Below are 16,029 nucleotides of genomic sequence, written 5' to 3'. Positions count from 1 at the left end.
CTGAAAGGAATATACATGAGCTGCTCCTCCTAAATGCTATGCTCTGAAGATAAATTCCAGGTACTATTTCCAGTGGCTGCATTATATGATCCTGCACCACAGCATCCCCTCAGAAACAGCTGGTGAATTGAACTCCAAGAGTTCAAGCTCATTTCAGCAGTCTTCAGCATAGCTCGTGTGGGAGAGATAGAATTTCCACCCAAACTGCTTACTACAGCACCGGTGGGACACTTCATGACTACACATCTAACCCAGGATGGGCAAAACATCACAGTAGGAAGAATGATAAATTAGTGCAAAAGGACCTCATTCTAGAATCACATTTGCTGGCATAAATCAAGAGTCATTGGTGCAAATGAGGTTACTCCACAACAAATCTTGTAGGGACATGACCAGCGTTGCTCTGATTGCATTTTTTTAAAGTAGGATAAGAAGATGCTGTGCTGGGTGCCAATTGCATTGCAAGTTTGTTTGCTGCAGGAGCAGACGTCTGTGGAAGAGCTCTTGACACTTCTAAGCCTGTGCATGAATCACTGCACACATCACAGATCAGCAGGAGAAAAAACCCAAACAGGGCCTATTTCCCTCTGCAAGGTGTCAAGTCAAATTTTTGTTTTTAAATATTTCTTAGGTTCTCCAAGGTGAGGAAAAAAAAGCAAATCCTAGAAGTATTTCCTAAGCCTGATTAGTTTCACGTCTGTAGGTGACATTCACCTGCAAACTGCCAGAAGCTGCCCCCTGGAATTAGAGGCTGTACAATGATGGGCTGAGGTAGGGCAGAATTTCTAATTACTGATTGCCATCACCTCCAACTATACATTTATCTGTCAAGGCTTTTTGGCAAATTACAGGCAAGCATGTGGCCTGTCCAATCAATTGCAGAATAGAAAATACCATGATTCATCCCAATGAAGGGTTGCTCTCAGTCCTGAGACCAAGCTGTACCATGGCCTGACATTGGGTTTGTGCTCTAAGTATTGAACAGAATTATGTCTTTTTTAATAGGGTCTTAGTATAAAGAAGTGAATGGGAATTGAAGGGAGAAAAGCCATACACTTATTTTCATACCCCTCCTTAGCCAGATATAGAAGATCCCTCACAAAAGGAAGACAAGGAAAAGGATAATTTTCTTCTACAAAGGGAGTGGCAATGACTAGATGTCTTTAACCAGTCCCTTTAAAGTCCCTTTAAAAGGATCATATTACAGTCATTTATAAGAAAAGCTTAACAATACTTCTATGTCCTCTGATCCTCAGAAGCCTCCATCATGGATTCTCATGCTATAATAACACATAAAAACTTGTAATACTTGCAAATATTATTTGGTACAGCTGAACTCCCATTCAAACAGGTTTTTAAAGCTATGTATTAGAGGCACCATTGTCTTTTCTCAATCACATACATCAAGGACAGAATTGTGGACTGAATCAACTTCTACTCTCCTGCTTCTTGATTATGCCTTGTTTTGATGCCTTGTTTTGATGCAAACCCAAAAACGTCCAAGAAGAATGTAAGAATTAAGTGGGATCAGACTTCATATGGTTGTGTTTTCTGAGGCCATCTGGTTAGCAGCATGTATTAAGAGAGCAAGCCAGCTGCTCTAAGAATAACAGTAAAGGGGATGAATGTGGCTTAAACCCACCAAGAGTTTAGCAACTGATGATATCAGCCCAGGGAGACACTACACATGCCCTGGTAAAAAACTTCATGCCATCACCTGAAATAACTTCCATGCACTGACTCCTAGAATTGGGTATTTTATATAATATCTTATGGTTTTGTCCAGGCCATCTGGATGACAAGCTGCCAAAAGCCGTGAGAAGTTTGCTGCTAGTTTTTTTCAGTACACAGAGTTGTGGGGTTTTTTAAAAGACAAGAGAAATGCAAATAACAAGGTGTCAAAATATCGGAGGAGAATTTCACTAAAACTTCACTCTGGAAACAGGTGGTCCTTTTTTTCCAAAATTTTAACAGATTGAAGTACACACATTGGAGCAAGAGATTGTCTTGCCCTTTCTCTTCCCTGTAAGCAGAATTGTGTTTCTTTAAGATACACCATCATCCTTCTATACCATAAGCTTCTGGAGCACAACATAGTTAAATTTTTTCTGCTGAACATGAAAGTGCAATTCAGTGAAGGGAGTAAGCTCATGCTTCCCTGAACCAACTGGGATAAGTTGTGCTCTTCAATTTAGGTGTGATCAGAAATGTGTCACTAAATTTGGCCACAGTCCCCTCCTCCACAAAGCTGTTGTTTTTGCTTTTCTCTTCTGAGTTATAGACCTCACAAAGGCAAGAGGCCAGATGGTAAACACCTGACACAGAGTGAAAAGTCATTAGTACCAGTTGTGTAACACAGCTTTGTAACTGCTTATCTGGAACAAGCAACAAAGCAGAGTTGGCTCAGAGTGGGACCCTGCTGGTCTGGCTGCCCACCCACCTGACTGATGCTGTGGGTCTGCATTTGGCTAACCTGAAGCTTGAGGGAATTCAGGATATGGAACCTTGTGTCCATAAGTGTTAACATAGCTGAAGAGGTGTTAAAAGGCAAAGTGGATACTACACCCTGTTTTATTTGTGATGTGTGAAAAACTACAGAGATTTTGTCTCTGTTTACTTTTTGTTGTGTTTTCTGCTCAGATTGGAATTTATTTGCCCTATGCTTTGTGAATGACTCTGATGGCTGGAAACAAAACAAAACCAAAACAGAATTTATAACAAATAATACTCCATGAAATAAAACCTGATTCAGACAGAATTAAATCTTTATTACTTAATTCAAGACACTCGTTTGTTTTACCCTTGCTGGCACCCATTTAACTGTAATCATTAACTCTGTTGAGGGAGAAGTCTTTGTTAACAACTTGCATTTCCTCTGTTTTCACTTGAGTTTGAAATGTTGGCATCATACAATAGATTGTTTCATTTTCAGATGCAATCAGAGTTGCACCTTCAATGCCTTTTCTAACAGGAAATGCAAAATGACACATTTTAAGGGCTAACATCATCAGATGCTGCTATTACACTTTTGGAGGCCTTTTCTTTACTATGGATTTAGCCATGAAACTTTTACTAGCTCTTACCAGAGCTAGTCCTGGAAGCAGTTTTGCTGCTCTGGGTTTGATTTCTGGAAAAGCTGCTTGTTTGAATGCTTTCTGTTACAGAACTGGTGATTATTTGTAGCTAAGATACAGCAAACACATTGGCAGTTGCCATGTCATTGCTTTTTTTCTAGACAAGGGAACAGGAACACACCAAATCTTCTGGGACGTGATAGGAAGCAGACAATGCTCAGGCTCTTTCCCCACCTGAATTACATACAGGAGCAGTCATCTGCCCACAGGCAGCTCACAGTGGGACTGGCACCACAGTCTGACTAAACATGAAAAAAGGCAAACCATGGGAATTGCAAGACAGGCAAGCAGTGCTGGTTCACCCCTGAGAACTTAAAAGATTTCAAACAATCAAGGCCAGCCTCAGCTTGACATTTTTTCATATTACTAAGGTAAAAACAAGCAACAGAAGAAAAAAAGAGACTCTATGTCTCATCTGAACAACATAAGGGAGCATAGATGACACATTTTGCCCATTTGTAGGTGACATAAATGAACTCTCTACAACAGCAAGAGTTTTCTTTTCTGTTTATGAGCAATGTCTCAATTTGCATTATTGTCACATACTGAGGAGAACATAGACGTACGTCAACTTTCTTGTGGGTAAAAGCTGTGGTGCTTCCCACAAAAAGAAGAGATAGTGTAGGGGGTTCCTTTGACATCCATGTGCCTGTTGTGATTTTCCAATTGGTGGCAAAGTCTGCATGAGGGTAGCAAGAACAGGTAAGAATTTTGAGTATGGATGCAAGAAGACTGTCAAGAGCTCAGTGATCTGGGAAGAAAGCAAAAATAAAACTCCTCAAATCAGAGAAACAGAATTTCTTAACACAGTACTCTCCAACTTCCATATGGAAATTTCTTTATTCACCTCAGAAACACTTCTACAAACAAGTAAATCTGCATAAATATAGGGGTTTACTCCATGCTGTGTATAATCTGAGTTAAGTTGGCTAATTGCTGTGCCAACAAGTACCAGAGGAAGCTGGACTGGACATCATGGATGACTCTTTGAGGCATTTAGTGCTTATTTGGCAAGGCTTGCTTCTGCTCTGATGGGTGCACCGGGGACCCATTCCAGAGCAGAGACAAAATCAATTTGCTTTCACAGAATTTTCAGCACTTTTCTAGGGTTAGAGCTGTGTTTATTAATGATGTTTCTGATATTGAAGGAATTTACAGTGCATTCCAACAATGTCAGCAGACACTTATGTTAGTTACTAATTCAATGGACTGATACAATTTGGAATTTCACTTTATCTGTGAATACATGAGTGGGATTTTAAGATATAATATGTGATTGCTCCTGTCAAAAACTAAATTGCAAACTTGAAGGAAAGATTATGAAGCACTATCCAAAAAGCTATAGGTGTATTTTTAAAGTAGCAACTATTGGAGGGATTTTTGACATATGGTCTGATCTGTCATTCTTCTGATCTTGCTCACTGATTTGGCAAAATGTGCAAACCTGTCTTCAAGAGATTAAGGTGAGAAGGGAGGAAATCTGTGACAAAACCAGAGAACTTACCAAGAACAGAAAAGAAGAACAGTTTTCCTTAGCAAAAAAGAATCTGGTCCAAAGATAAATGTTTTAGATCTTCTGAAAAATTCAGAAGACCTTCAACTCTAATTACCTTCAGCAAGACTTAAGCACTTGTAATACTCAGGAGAACTCTGCTGGTCCTTAAAGGGCTGCATATTTACATTTTCAATCCTATTGACCTTGCTGATTTCTGTTGGTTGCACACCATATTTTATATTCTGCATATGCCTATCTGACATGATGTCACATCTGTTCTTCCAATGGTACAAGTGTGCCTAACCACAAAATATCAAACTAGGAGTATCTTATTGCCACATTTTATTTTTGTCTTGTTTCTTAAAAGTATGTCTTCTTGGAGATCAGGTACTGCAAAAAGAAAATAGATGGCTTCCTTTTAGTAGTTAATAGCAGCTGAGGTCTGGGAAATTTGGGACAGAGAAGCAGCTTTTTCCACCTCGCCTTCTGTGTTTGCTTCCTGGAGAAATATGGGGCTCCCTGCACAAGGAATCTTCATGATGTGACCGAACTAAGTCTGGAAATGAGGGTGTACTATTGAAGAGGGAAAAGGCTACAGTTCTACTTTTGTCAAGTCCTTCTGTTTCTCTGCTAAGGAAACAGGTAAGAAGCAATGTCATAAAAGAGGACAGGAAAGAAGAGTACCATTGTAAACATTATCTCACACTGATTTTCAGTCTGATTCAAAGTTAAAAGTTCACATTGCCAGGCAGTCTAAGAGGGTCTGCAAATATAAGAACAGATTTAAAGAGCTTCAAGCTTCCCAGCTTGAAGGTTGTTCAGCAAAATTGAAGATGGCACCAAGTTAGTGACTAATGGAAATATTAAATGCATGAAAGGATTATGTATTTGTATTCGAAACAGAACTACACTACCAATCAGTTGTTTTTTTACAGTGTGCTCCAATTATCCTGAGCTACTGATGCAAATACATTTTGATCAGCTGAATCAATAACAGAATTTCATTACTGCAGCTTCTTGTTCAATTCTGGAGAGCCAGGGAACAATGAGCTCTTGATTATCCTCTGTGTAAATGTTGACAAACTTTACTCATATTGACTAATGTGCTCCTGGAAGACAGTGAGATTTTGCAGGGATGGTGATGGCCCACTGCAGAATGGAATAGACTAGACTAGACTAGAATAGCTCACTGTAGGTATCTGATTTCTGAACAGTGTTGGCTGATTTCAGGGAGTACTCTGCCACCTTTCTTTAGTCATAGGCTGTGTCTGCAGTGCCTTGGAATGGGTCTGTGCAGAAGCATTGGTGCTGAGCCATGGGAACCTATGTTTCTCCCATTTCAAGGCAGTTTCCCTCAGACTAGATCCAGTCTGGCCCCAGGGATCAACACCCAACAGAGACATTGGTGAATTCATGAGAAATATCTCCTGGTTCTGTTTCATCCAGAAGGAAGCTTGTTTGTACACTTAAAAGCCTTTCCCTAAGGCGACCCAAACACAGTGAAGGGGAACTACTGACTCAGGATTAAATAGTTGATTTGCTCTGAAAAGCCACTGCCAGTGAAATAGCATCACAATTCTCTTGCAGCTGAAAGTATTGTTATGATTGTGAGGGGCTTCTTCCAAAGACAGCTACATTTAACACCCTGAATATTTTCCTCCCTCTTTCTCTCACTCTTTTTCTCACTGTAATTGCTTGTGACATCAGGCATTCTGACTTTTTTCTGTATTCATCTAACAGTACAAATCCTGCATCCTAATCAGTGAGCTCAGCTATGGTCAAAAGCTGAAGAAAGGAAGACGTGACAGCTTGTTATAAGACTTCACAACCACTGTTCTTTTAATGTTTCAGAGAGCACAATAGAACTGGTCAACATTTTTTTACTTAAAAATACTTTTTGATAGAAAAATGAAAAAACACTGAGAGATGAATCAGTGCCATAGGAAACTGTTGACAATCAGCTGGCTGGCTGCAACCACGGCTGATGGTAAAAAGGATGAACTTTAAAAGAATACAACTGCTTAAAATAAAAGCTAAAAAAAGTAAAACATTCTTCTTTGGGCACAGTGTCTGACAGTAACCAAACAATTCCAGTCTAGAGCTTGTGTTTTAAAGCAAGGTGGCAGGAAAACCACAAAGAGGAAAGCAGAGGACTAGAGATGATCACAGTGTTACAGATCAGACTCAAAAGAACCTGTTATATCATTCTCTCATCACCACAGCCATGAAAGCTTGCAGGAGCTGATCAACAGCTTCTGCCTCAGAGATATTATCTTCAGGGGAAAAAACACCCACAATTTCTCCTAAATATTATATTTTAGCATTTTTTTACAAGACAACATGTATTTTTTTCCTATTTATTTATTTCTCTTCTCCCTCCTTAAATTTCATATTAAAAACATAATTCATATTTTCCAGCAAGTTTTATGCAGAGTCTCAGGTATGTTTGGATAATTTGTAAATAATTCTGGCATGATTAGCCCAGTAAATGCAGAGATCATTATCCAAAAAGAAGAATGTTAGGTTTTTGAGATTTTTAAAGAATTAATTTTCAGAAGCTTATCCAGTTAGGAAGAAAAATCAAATAAAATGTGGTATATTTTACTTTCTAGTTCTGGGTTAGTCTTTCAACTTCTTTCAACTCCATAGGATCCAAGTTAAATCTGTGTGTGAGAGCTGGCTTTCACATCTTGCTGTTTGTTTTTAATGAAATATATACAATCATGTTAATTTTCTATTCACTTTTTATTATCCCCACTGCAAGATGGAACACGTGCAGAAATGCAAAGAACCCTTTAAAACATGCACCTAGAGAGTCTTCCCTTGCTTCCTGACTGCAGGAAGACATCACAGCAGAGCAGGAAGACCACTGACAAATCAGTGCAGCTCATTGTACACTGAGAGCACACCACACAGCTCACCACAAGGCAGAAACTATTGTGGTTTCTAGCAACTCTGCATTGAAGTGACATTTCTAGCTCTACTTGCTATAAGCATGAGTCTGGTCACCCTTCACCATTTTGACTCCCTTTAGTACACACTGAATATTGCTCCAAGCAGAACTTGCCATCCTGAGTGCCCTCTGAGCCGTGAGAGTCAATAGCCTGCAAAAGGTTTGGAAGTAGTAGGCTGGAAGTGTAGGGCCCTACCTATGTCCTTAATTGGAAGATAGAGAGCCTGCTCCATTCTTGTGTCAGTATGAGATTGCTGGCTCCCCTGGAGGTGATTGGCCCCAGCCTCCCAGTCTGGCAGTATGGACTTTCCCTCAGTCCCACAGGGAGAAGGTGGGACACGATGGATGCGTCCTTGTGAGTGAGTCACTGACCAACCTCCCCAGCTCCAAGAAATGTGATGTCCTAGATGGGAAAAATACTAATTTAATTTGATAGTGTAGACCTGTTGTGATAATTGGTTCAATGGTGGGATGGAGCGTGGCATGGAACCGGTGTCTGCAGTTTGGTAGATTGAGTGGGAGAAGGAGGAGGGTTTCTGGACAACTGCCCATTGGAGCACGGCTGCCTCCAGCCCCCTCTTTGCCTGGATGTGCAGAAGGCCACCTCACCAGTCAGTCCCACGGGATAGCACCAGCCTGGACAAGTGCCTTCATGCCCTGACATGTGGGCTCAAGCAGCAAAAACAGAAGGACACCATTGCCATGCCAGTCCTCAGGCTTTAGCAGGCATCAGGGTCAGGCATCTAGGCATCAGGCATCTAGGTTCTTGAGCCTAGAAAGTGTTCTGGACACAGGGAGCACTCTGTGACACTGTGGGTTCAAAATTGGCAATACATTACTTGTGAAATTACACAAATCATGTCCCTCTGGCAGTGAGGGTCACCCTCACAGAGGTGCCCTCATGTGCAGGTGTAACAGTGTCCTGCCCTAGCAGAGCCTGTGACTGCTAATGGCCACATGGGTAGCCCCTGGGACCAGGTTGCACATCCTTCCAAAGCTGTCCTTTCAGTCCATGAGAAGGCAAGGGCTCTGAATTGTTCCCTTCACCCTGCAAGGCATTTAGTGCAAAAGAAATATTGGTGAAATATTAATGGAGCTGTTGTCAATGAGAGGCCACACAATGCTGAGCAGCGCCCTGAGCCCAGGATCATAACTTGAACATTCCAGCAAGAAGTGCTCAGCAGAGTGTTTCTGAGGAAACCAGTGTCTCCCACTGTGACAAGGTCTCTGAAGTATTTCAGAATGAATTCAGGAAGCATGTATCTGTATGTGTATTCATCAGAGATGCTGCAAGCACAACAGAACCTCAGCTGTCCATATATTTTATCATATTATTTAAAAGCAGGAATGCATGCAAAAGCTCTCTAACAGTTAGGTAGGAATAACTGCTAAAGACAACTAAATTCTAGAGAGAAAAGGGACTGCCTGGAAGAGGTTGATGATGCCTGTATAATTAGGGAGGATTTTTACACCAGTAAATTCTCACAGGTACAATTTGCTTCTAAAGAGATGGACAGATCTCCTGTCCTATATGCTATGAAGTCCAACCTCACTCCCCTTCTGCAGTAGGAGCCACTTAATCCCATCCTCTATCTCCCAGGCATTAAATCCTGAAAAGTACCAGTGAGTTTAATGGCAAGAGGCCACCAGAAGCCTTGGTGCTCCCCAAGCACAGTAGCTGCTCCAGCTTCCCCCAGTCCCACACTGAGCTTTCACTGTAACTCTGGCTATGTAGTGCTGAACAGCCTGTGAGACATACACTACAGGCTGACCATACATAGTCTGTTGGCTCAAAACATTTGTAAACAGCTTTCCTGGAAGACAGTCAAGAATATAAAGGGAATATAAAGGAGGCAAAATATTTTTTTACCCTGGTAGTATTACTGCACGTAGCAGTTATAAGATGTAAAAACCTTATTGGACTTTGCAGCATCCTCCTCCATCCCATCCTAAGGATGGTGATCAAAGGGAAATAGGATTCAGACTGATTGAAAAAGGCCAGGTAGAGGGACAGTTCTGGTGATGGTTGATGGACAGTGTGTCTTGACTATCCCTTTATAATTTAAAACTTGAAGCTTTATTTTTTTTTGCACATTTTTAAATGTGCAGTTTAGAAAATATCTGTAACTTGGGGTGATAGGAATGGGAAAAGCTGACTATAAAGTGCATGGTTATTCCTAGCTGGATATTTCTCCATTGCTGATGCAGGTGGGAAATTGGAGCTGCTGTGACTCATCAATTTTCCTGTTCATGGTGTCAGGTATGAGTGTCACTCTATATTCAGAGATATCCTTAGCAAGGATGATAAAAAATCATGAAGTGCAAAAACAAGTCAAGCAAGAAGAAAGTCCTAAAACACTGAAGTGCAGGAGAGGAGGTGCTAACAAAAATAAATATTATCACTCAGCTTTCTGGAAGGAATCACCATAGAGTTGATTTAGTGATAGAAGTGTGGAAACTGGGAATTCAAGCTGAGCTTTTCAAGAGACCCCAGTCTGTTAGAAATAGAAATGTTATGAAAATGTAATGGGATTTTGGAAAATTATATGCGTGGGCTCCTTTTAAATCCCAGCCATCATGCACAAACTAGCTTCATTTCAAGGGCAAGATTTGCAGCAAGTATAAGTCAGAGAAAGTCTATTAGAAATTAATAGCTTTAAACCAAGGCAGTTGTCCACTGAGGTATGTAGGTACCACCAGACTTGCACTGGTTACTTGAGCATGAGTCCAGTCTGTGCACCAATTTCAAAGGTGTATCCTTTACTTGTTCCTTAAAATTATTTATTAAAGTGATAAAAAAATGAAGAAGCAAAATTTATGTGCTTGGGTGGCAAATATATCAAGAAAGAACATCTGGGGGGGGTTTCGGCATTTGTGAGGTATCTAGCACATAAGGAACTGTATTAGGCCAAGATTAAGAATTTGAGAGTTGTCACAATGCATAAAATATAGATGAAGATTTTAGAAGCCTATTTATACATTCAATTTTGCCTAGAGTCCTGTTTTCAAAACTTTTACCAAGCCTTTTTCTCAAAAATTCTGCAAGGCACAAAAGGCCAGCAGACTGCAGGTGGTAATTATCAACAACTCCAGTAAAAATCACTAGTGAGATATTATTCCTTCCCACCAGCAGTCCAAGGGCTTCAACCTTCTAAAAACTGTAATCAGCAGATGAAGAGGAAGAAAGTAGTGTGAGATCTGGGAAAAAAAGAAAATGTGACCCATGACAGATATCTTATACACTCCACAAGCAGGCTGTGTTTATGTCTCTGCTTTGCCCTGCTGAGACATCTGGCATATGAAAACACACCTGTACAGACAGTTCAAACAACAGAGCAGCAAGAGCCTCAAGAAGTCTGCAGCGATGAGTTGTTTGTTTTCTTGGACTCTGCAATGTGATAATGGGTGACTACACTGATTTGGTGTATATGCTGGGTACCCCTGCAATGCCTACCACAGCTAGGGATGCCAGATGCCAGACACATTCCCAGAACCCTAGGCACCCCTCCATGCTGGAGGCTGCTTTTGATCTGTGCAGCCACATCCGTATCTTTACACAACTGCTCCTTCACGTACCTCTGGTATGATCTGGTTATACCCAGCACCAAATGGCAGGGTTACTCTTGGGGAATTCAGATGGAAATATACAAGTCATATGGGTCAGAAGGTAATTATACATAAACTAACAATGCAGTGCCATAGGTCCTAGAGTATGTAGATCCACTACTGAAGTTGCAGGGAACCCGTTAGCTAAGCTAGAGAAGGCATCAGTAAAAATTCTCTCTTTTAATTTCTTTAGATAGATTTTTTTAAAACACTTTTTATGAGGATTACAAATATAATTTTTCTGCCTGTTCCATATATTAATTTTGTAGATGACAAGAAAAAACTGTAGGTTTGCAAAACCTCCAATGCCTCTGCAGCCCAAGGGTAACACAGTTAGCTGACTGTATTGGATAATTCACTTTCATTAGCAGCTTTTTCATCCACAGTGAAAACTAGGAGAGTGCATACTTCTGCATGCCCATCACTCCACTGTGTATTGTGTTTTGTGAATTGTCACCTCTCAAGCCTGTCAAGGTCTCTCTGGATGACATCCCCTCCCTCCAGCACGTCAGTCTCACTACACAGCTTGGTGTAACTGGCAAACTTGCTCAGGGTGCACTCAATGCCACTGTCCACGTCACTGACAAAGTTGTTAAATAGCACCAGTGAGAATACCAGCCCCTGAGGAATGCCATTCGCGCTGCTCAACACTTGGACATTGAGCTGCTGACTGCAGCTACTTCAATCTCCAGTCAATTCCTATACACCAACTGGTCCATCTGTCCAATCCATGTCTCTGCAGATTAGAAACAAGAATGTTGTGCAGAACATTGTCAAATACCTTGCACTAGATTATGTCTGGTGCTTTTCCCTCATCCACCAATGCTGTAATCCCATTGTAGAAGGTCACCGAATCTGTCATGCACAACCTGCCTTTAACGAAATCATGTTGACTGTCACCAATCATGTCATTTTCTGTGTGCCTCAGTATCCATGATGTAGGTAACTATTGTATAGCTATACATCTTCTTTTCTGCTGCCTTTCTCCCTCTCTCGTTGCACTACGTGTTCTGGTTAGAATCGAGATAAAACAGAATTACTACAGGAACATAAATGCATTAGGACATGCAGTCAGCTGGAATTGTTTTTCCATTCTCCTTTATGAGTAACAGCTGAGTAGTCAACAGAAAGTGAATATAAGTCCTTGCTACAGTTCATTGCTCTCTGCATGAGTTGTGTGAAACTTACACCCTCAGTGCAGTTATGTGACTGAGGCTTTTTACGCCTCCTGTCTCTTTTCAAGTGATGGACTGGCAAGCAAAGGCAGTGACATTTATTAGGGTGGCCATGAAATGGGTACGTGTGTGATGTATTGCGGTGCTGTAGAGCAGCTAATGTTACACTGCTCCTTGTACTACACAGCAGCTTTGCAATGACTTCCCTAGATAACAGGAGAGTGCAAGATGGCTCTCCTCTTCCAGTTATATAATTAGATCCATTGCTTATCTGTCACACCAGCAACAGACACTCGTCCATCTGTGACAATACTCTGCCTGCTTTTCCATCAGGAACACTGACATGTCTGCATGTTGCCATGTGCCCTGGGAGCAGGAGCTCAGACCTCTGGCTTAGGGCTACATCATTTTGGCTTCTACTGACTCATCGTCAGAGATGCTGTCCCTGGTTCTGACAGCAACAAGGGACAGAGACAGCAAGTATAAAGCTGGATGGAAGCATCTTCTTCTCTGGATATCTTGTTCTTCTTCCTACATCTTTTGTGTCTTACCATCTCTTTTAGTGTGCCTTTCTTGCACTGGATGCTCCCTGGGGGCATGAATCTGTCATTATTATTTAGCTTTCCTTGTGCCATCTAGAGCTGTAATAAATCCTGAAGAAGGTCACTGTAATCAGCACATTGCAGAACAAGCATCACAGAGAAATGGAGTCTGTCCCAACAGGGAGGAAACATCCTGAGCCTCAGAGACAAGAACCCAGCCCTTCTCATGTGCCAAAAGCTTAATTTATTTCTAGTAGCAATTCTATCAACTCCTGAGTCCAATGCATTGCATTATCAGAAGTTATGTTTCACTTTGCTCTTTCATAGCAATCGTCTGCCAGGACACAGGGCACCACATCCTGTAGCAGGGATGTTTTATCTGAACTTATGACTAGATTCCAAAAATGAAAGTGAGGTATCTTTCAATTTTTATAAATATTCCTGCTCGAGTGGGATGAAAAGCAGAACTGTAGCCAATATTCAAGGGCAGATAATCTTAAGAAACAAAATTTAGATCCCCACACATCAGTTAAAATGCTTCATTTCTGTCACAGATTGTTTATTTATGGGTTTTATTTATGCTTTATAGCTGTATCAGACACCTTTGTGACATTAGTGAAGGCACAGCAGGGCTCCAGATTGTGGTCATGACCTGCTTCCTGAAGCTGCCTGGTTAAAAACATACCTGAGGGTGGTGGGGACGCTGAGGACAGCAGTTTCCCTTACCTGCACACAGAGCTGCAGAGCAGTGCCTCGCTTTGCTTGGTGTCAGCTGGAGCTGGCTGAGATGAGTGCCAGGGGGTATTTCCCATAAAATTCCATCGTGAAAGGGCCTTAAGAGTTTGTAGGTGCTTCCAGCCTTTCCAGTAGCAGATGCTGCAGCTGTGAGTGGCAGAAATCACTGCTTGCAAAAGGGGAGCTGGGCACATGTGACACCTCCATCCTCATATCCTCCAGCAGCATCACTTCGCTTAGGTGACCTGAACGATCCTCAGTGCTCACTTCAGAAACAGCAGCCTGTGCTACTCTTGATAGTATTTCAGTCATCTCTATTCACACAAAATGAGCATCAAGCTTTTTTCAGCTGCACTCTCTGGCGGTGATCTAAAATCATTTGAGCAAGGTGTTTCCAGCAAAAGCAAGGAGGGAGATCCCAGGTTATCAGGCCTTTTTGCAGGCAGATGGAAGATGGATGTACTGCTGAATTCCTGTGGGTTGTATTCAGCCACATCAGCTGGAAAAGCTGAGCCACATCTGATTTAGGTGAGGTTCTCCTGTCTGTGTCATAGAAATCATGTTTTCAGCTGATGCCTTGCCACCAGAGACAAAACAAATCGTATCAAATGATATCAAATGTCTCCAGAAGGGGTGGTTCTTAAGGAAGAAACTGCATGTTTTCACCCTATGTGTTATGACCAAAGATCTAATTTTCTCATACTAAGATCTTCACATGCTGGACTTTTAAGTGAAAAGGTTGCTAATGTTCTCAGCCCCCCATTCCATCTCTTCTCTAGGCGAGGTGAGCACTGCTCTCTTGACGGGAGAAGAGCCAATAGAGAAGGTTCTTCTTTCCATTAAGAAGAACCATGCTTATGAGCTGGATGTCCTCAGTGCTCTCCTACCACCTCCCCTGCCTAGATCTCAGCTCTCTTGAGAGGTTTCTGGTCTTGTGTTTTATGTTGTACAGGGTTTCAGGAGGCCATTTTCTCTAACACCCCATCCAAAAAAAGGCCAACTTTGAAATGAGATGCACTTTCAAAGTTAGATCAGAGCGCATATAGCCAAGTTGTATCTTCAAGAGTGAAGACCGCAGTTTCTCTGAGAAGTGTGTTCCAGTGTTTGACCAGCCTGCTGAAGAATTTTTACCATTAATATGCAGTGTTATTGGTGTTACACTACCATAAATCATAAGTATATATATCAGGCTTTTTGTTGCACCTCTCCTTTCATATCTACAGGTTCAATGTAGGGATGAAAGGTTGTCTTTACACAGGAGTCTCATTTGCTTCACCTCTCTTCTAATTCCTTTGTATTTATTTGGGACTACTTTTATTGATTAGTTAAATTGCCATCACTGGTGGCCATATCTAGTAAGAGTAGGGCAGTGTTATCCAGTGATGGGGAGGGGATAGTTTGCTAATAAAATCACAGAATAACTCAGGCTGGGAGGGACCTCATATGTCTCTGGTCCAATCTTCTGCTCACAGTAGGTCAGCTCTGAGTTCAGGAGCTGTTGAGGCTTCATACAGTTCAGTCTTGAAAGCCTCAAAAGCCAGAGACTGCAAAACCTCTTTGTCCTCTGACCAATTGTTCTCATGGACAAAGGGTGTCTCCTTATGCTCAGGTTGAAACTCTTACATCTCAACTTTTATGCCTTTTGTGTCTTTCTTCCTGCCCAGCCCCACTTTGAAGGTATCCTCAGTGACTTTCCTACAGGCACTTTGAGCTGCTGCTAGGCCACCTAAAGCCATCTTTGTTCTGGGTTAAACAAGTCCACTTCCCTTGGGGGAGTTCTCCAATATCTCCTCACAGGACACATGCTCCAGCCCCATCATCTGCCCTGAGTTCACTCCAGTTTATCAGTGTCCTTTTTCTAGTGGGAGGGGACAAAACTGCAATGTCTAGGTATGGTCTAATAAGTGCCAAGTAGGAAACTGAAAACTCCCCCTGATCTCTGTCTCTGTTCCTGTTCATTTGGCCATTGGCCATTGTTGCTGTCAGGACCCCTGTTTTCCATGACCCATGTTTTCTCCCTGTTGCCTGGCAGGGATCCCCTAGACAAAGGGCAGGGTTGCAGAGGCCTCATCACTTCCCCCATGTCATCTTCCCTGTGAATGAGGCAACCTCATCCATCTGGTGTCCTGTGCTTCACAGTGCTAAGGGCATTATTTTTTGGAGAGAGGATCACAAAAAGTTGGGAATGTTTAGGAGCATGGTGGCATTGAGACCAAGATTTGAGGGAAGAAGTGTGGACATGACTGGTTTATGGAGGGAAAGGCTGGGGACAGAATTCTACCATCCATTTCACAGCCAGGCACAGGCAGGCATGTTGTCCGCTGATAACCATGACCACTCCTCTGTGCTGCTCATCCCATCACCATCCCAAAACAGTAGCAATGGGCAA

The sequence above is a fragment of the Aphelocoma coerulescens genome, chromosome 1 (assembly GCF_041296385.1).
Source record: "Aphelocoma coerulescens isolate FSJ_1873_10779 chromosome 1, UR_Acoe_1.0, whole genome shotgun sequence".
NCBI lineage: Eukaryota > Metazoa > Chordata > Aves > Passeriformes > Corvidae > Aphelocoma > Aphelocoma coerulescens.
Note: the sequence above shows the minus strand (reverse complement) of the source record.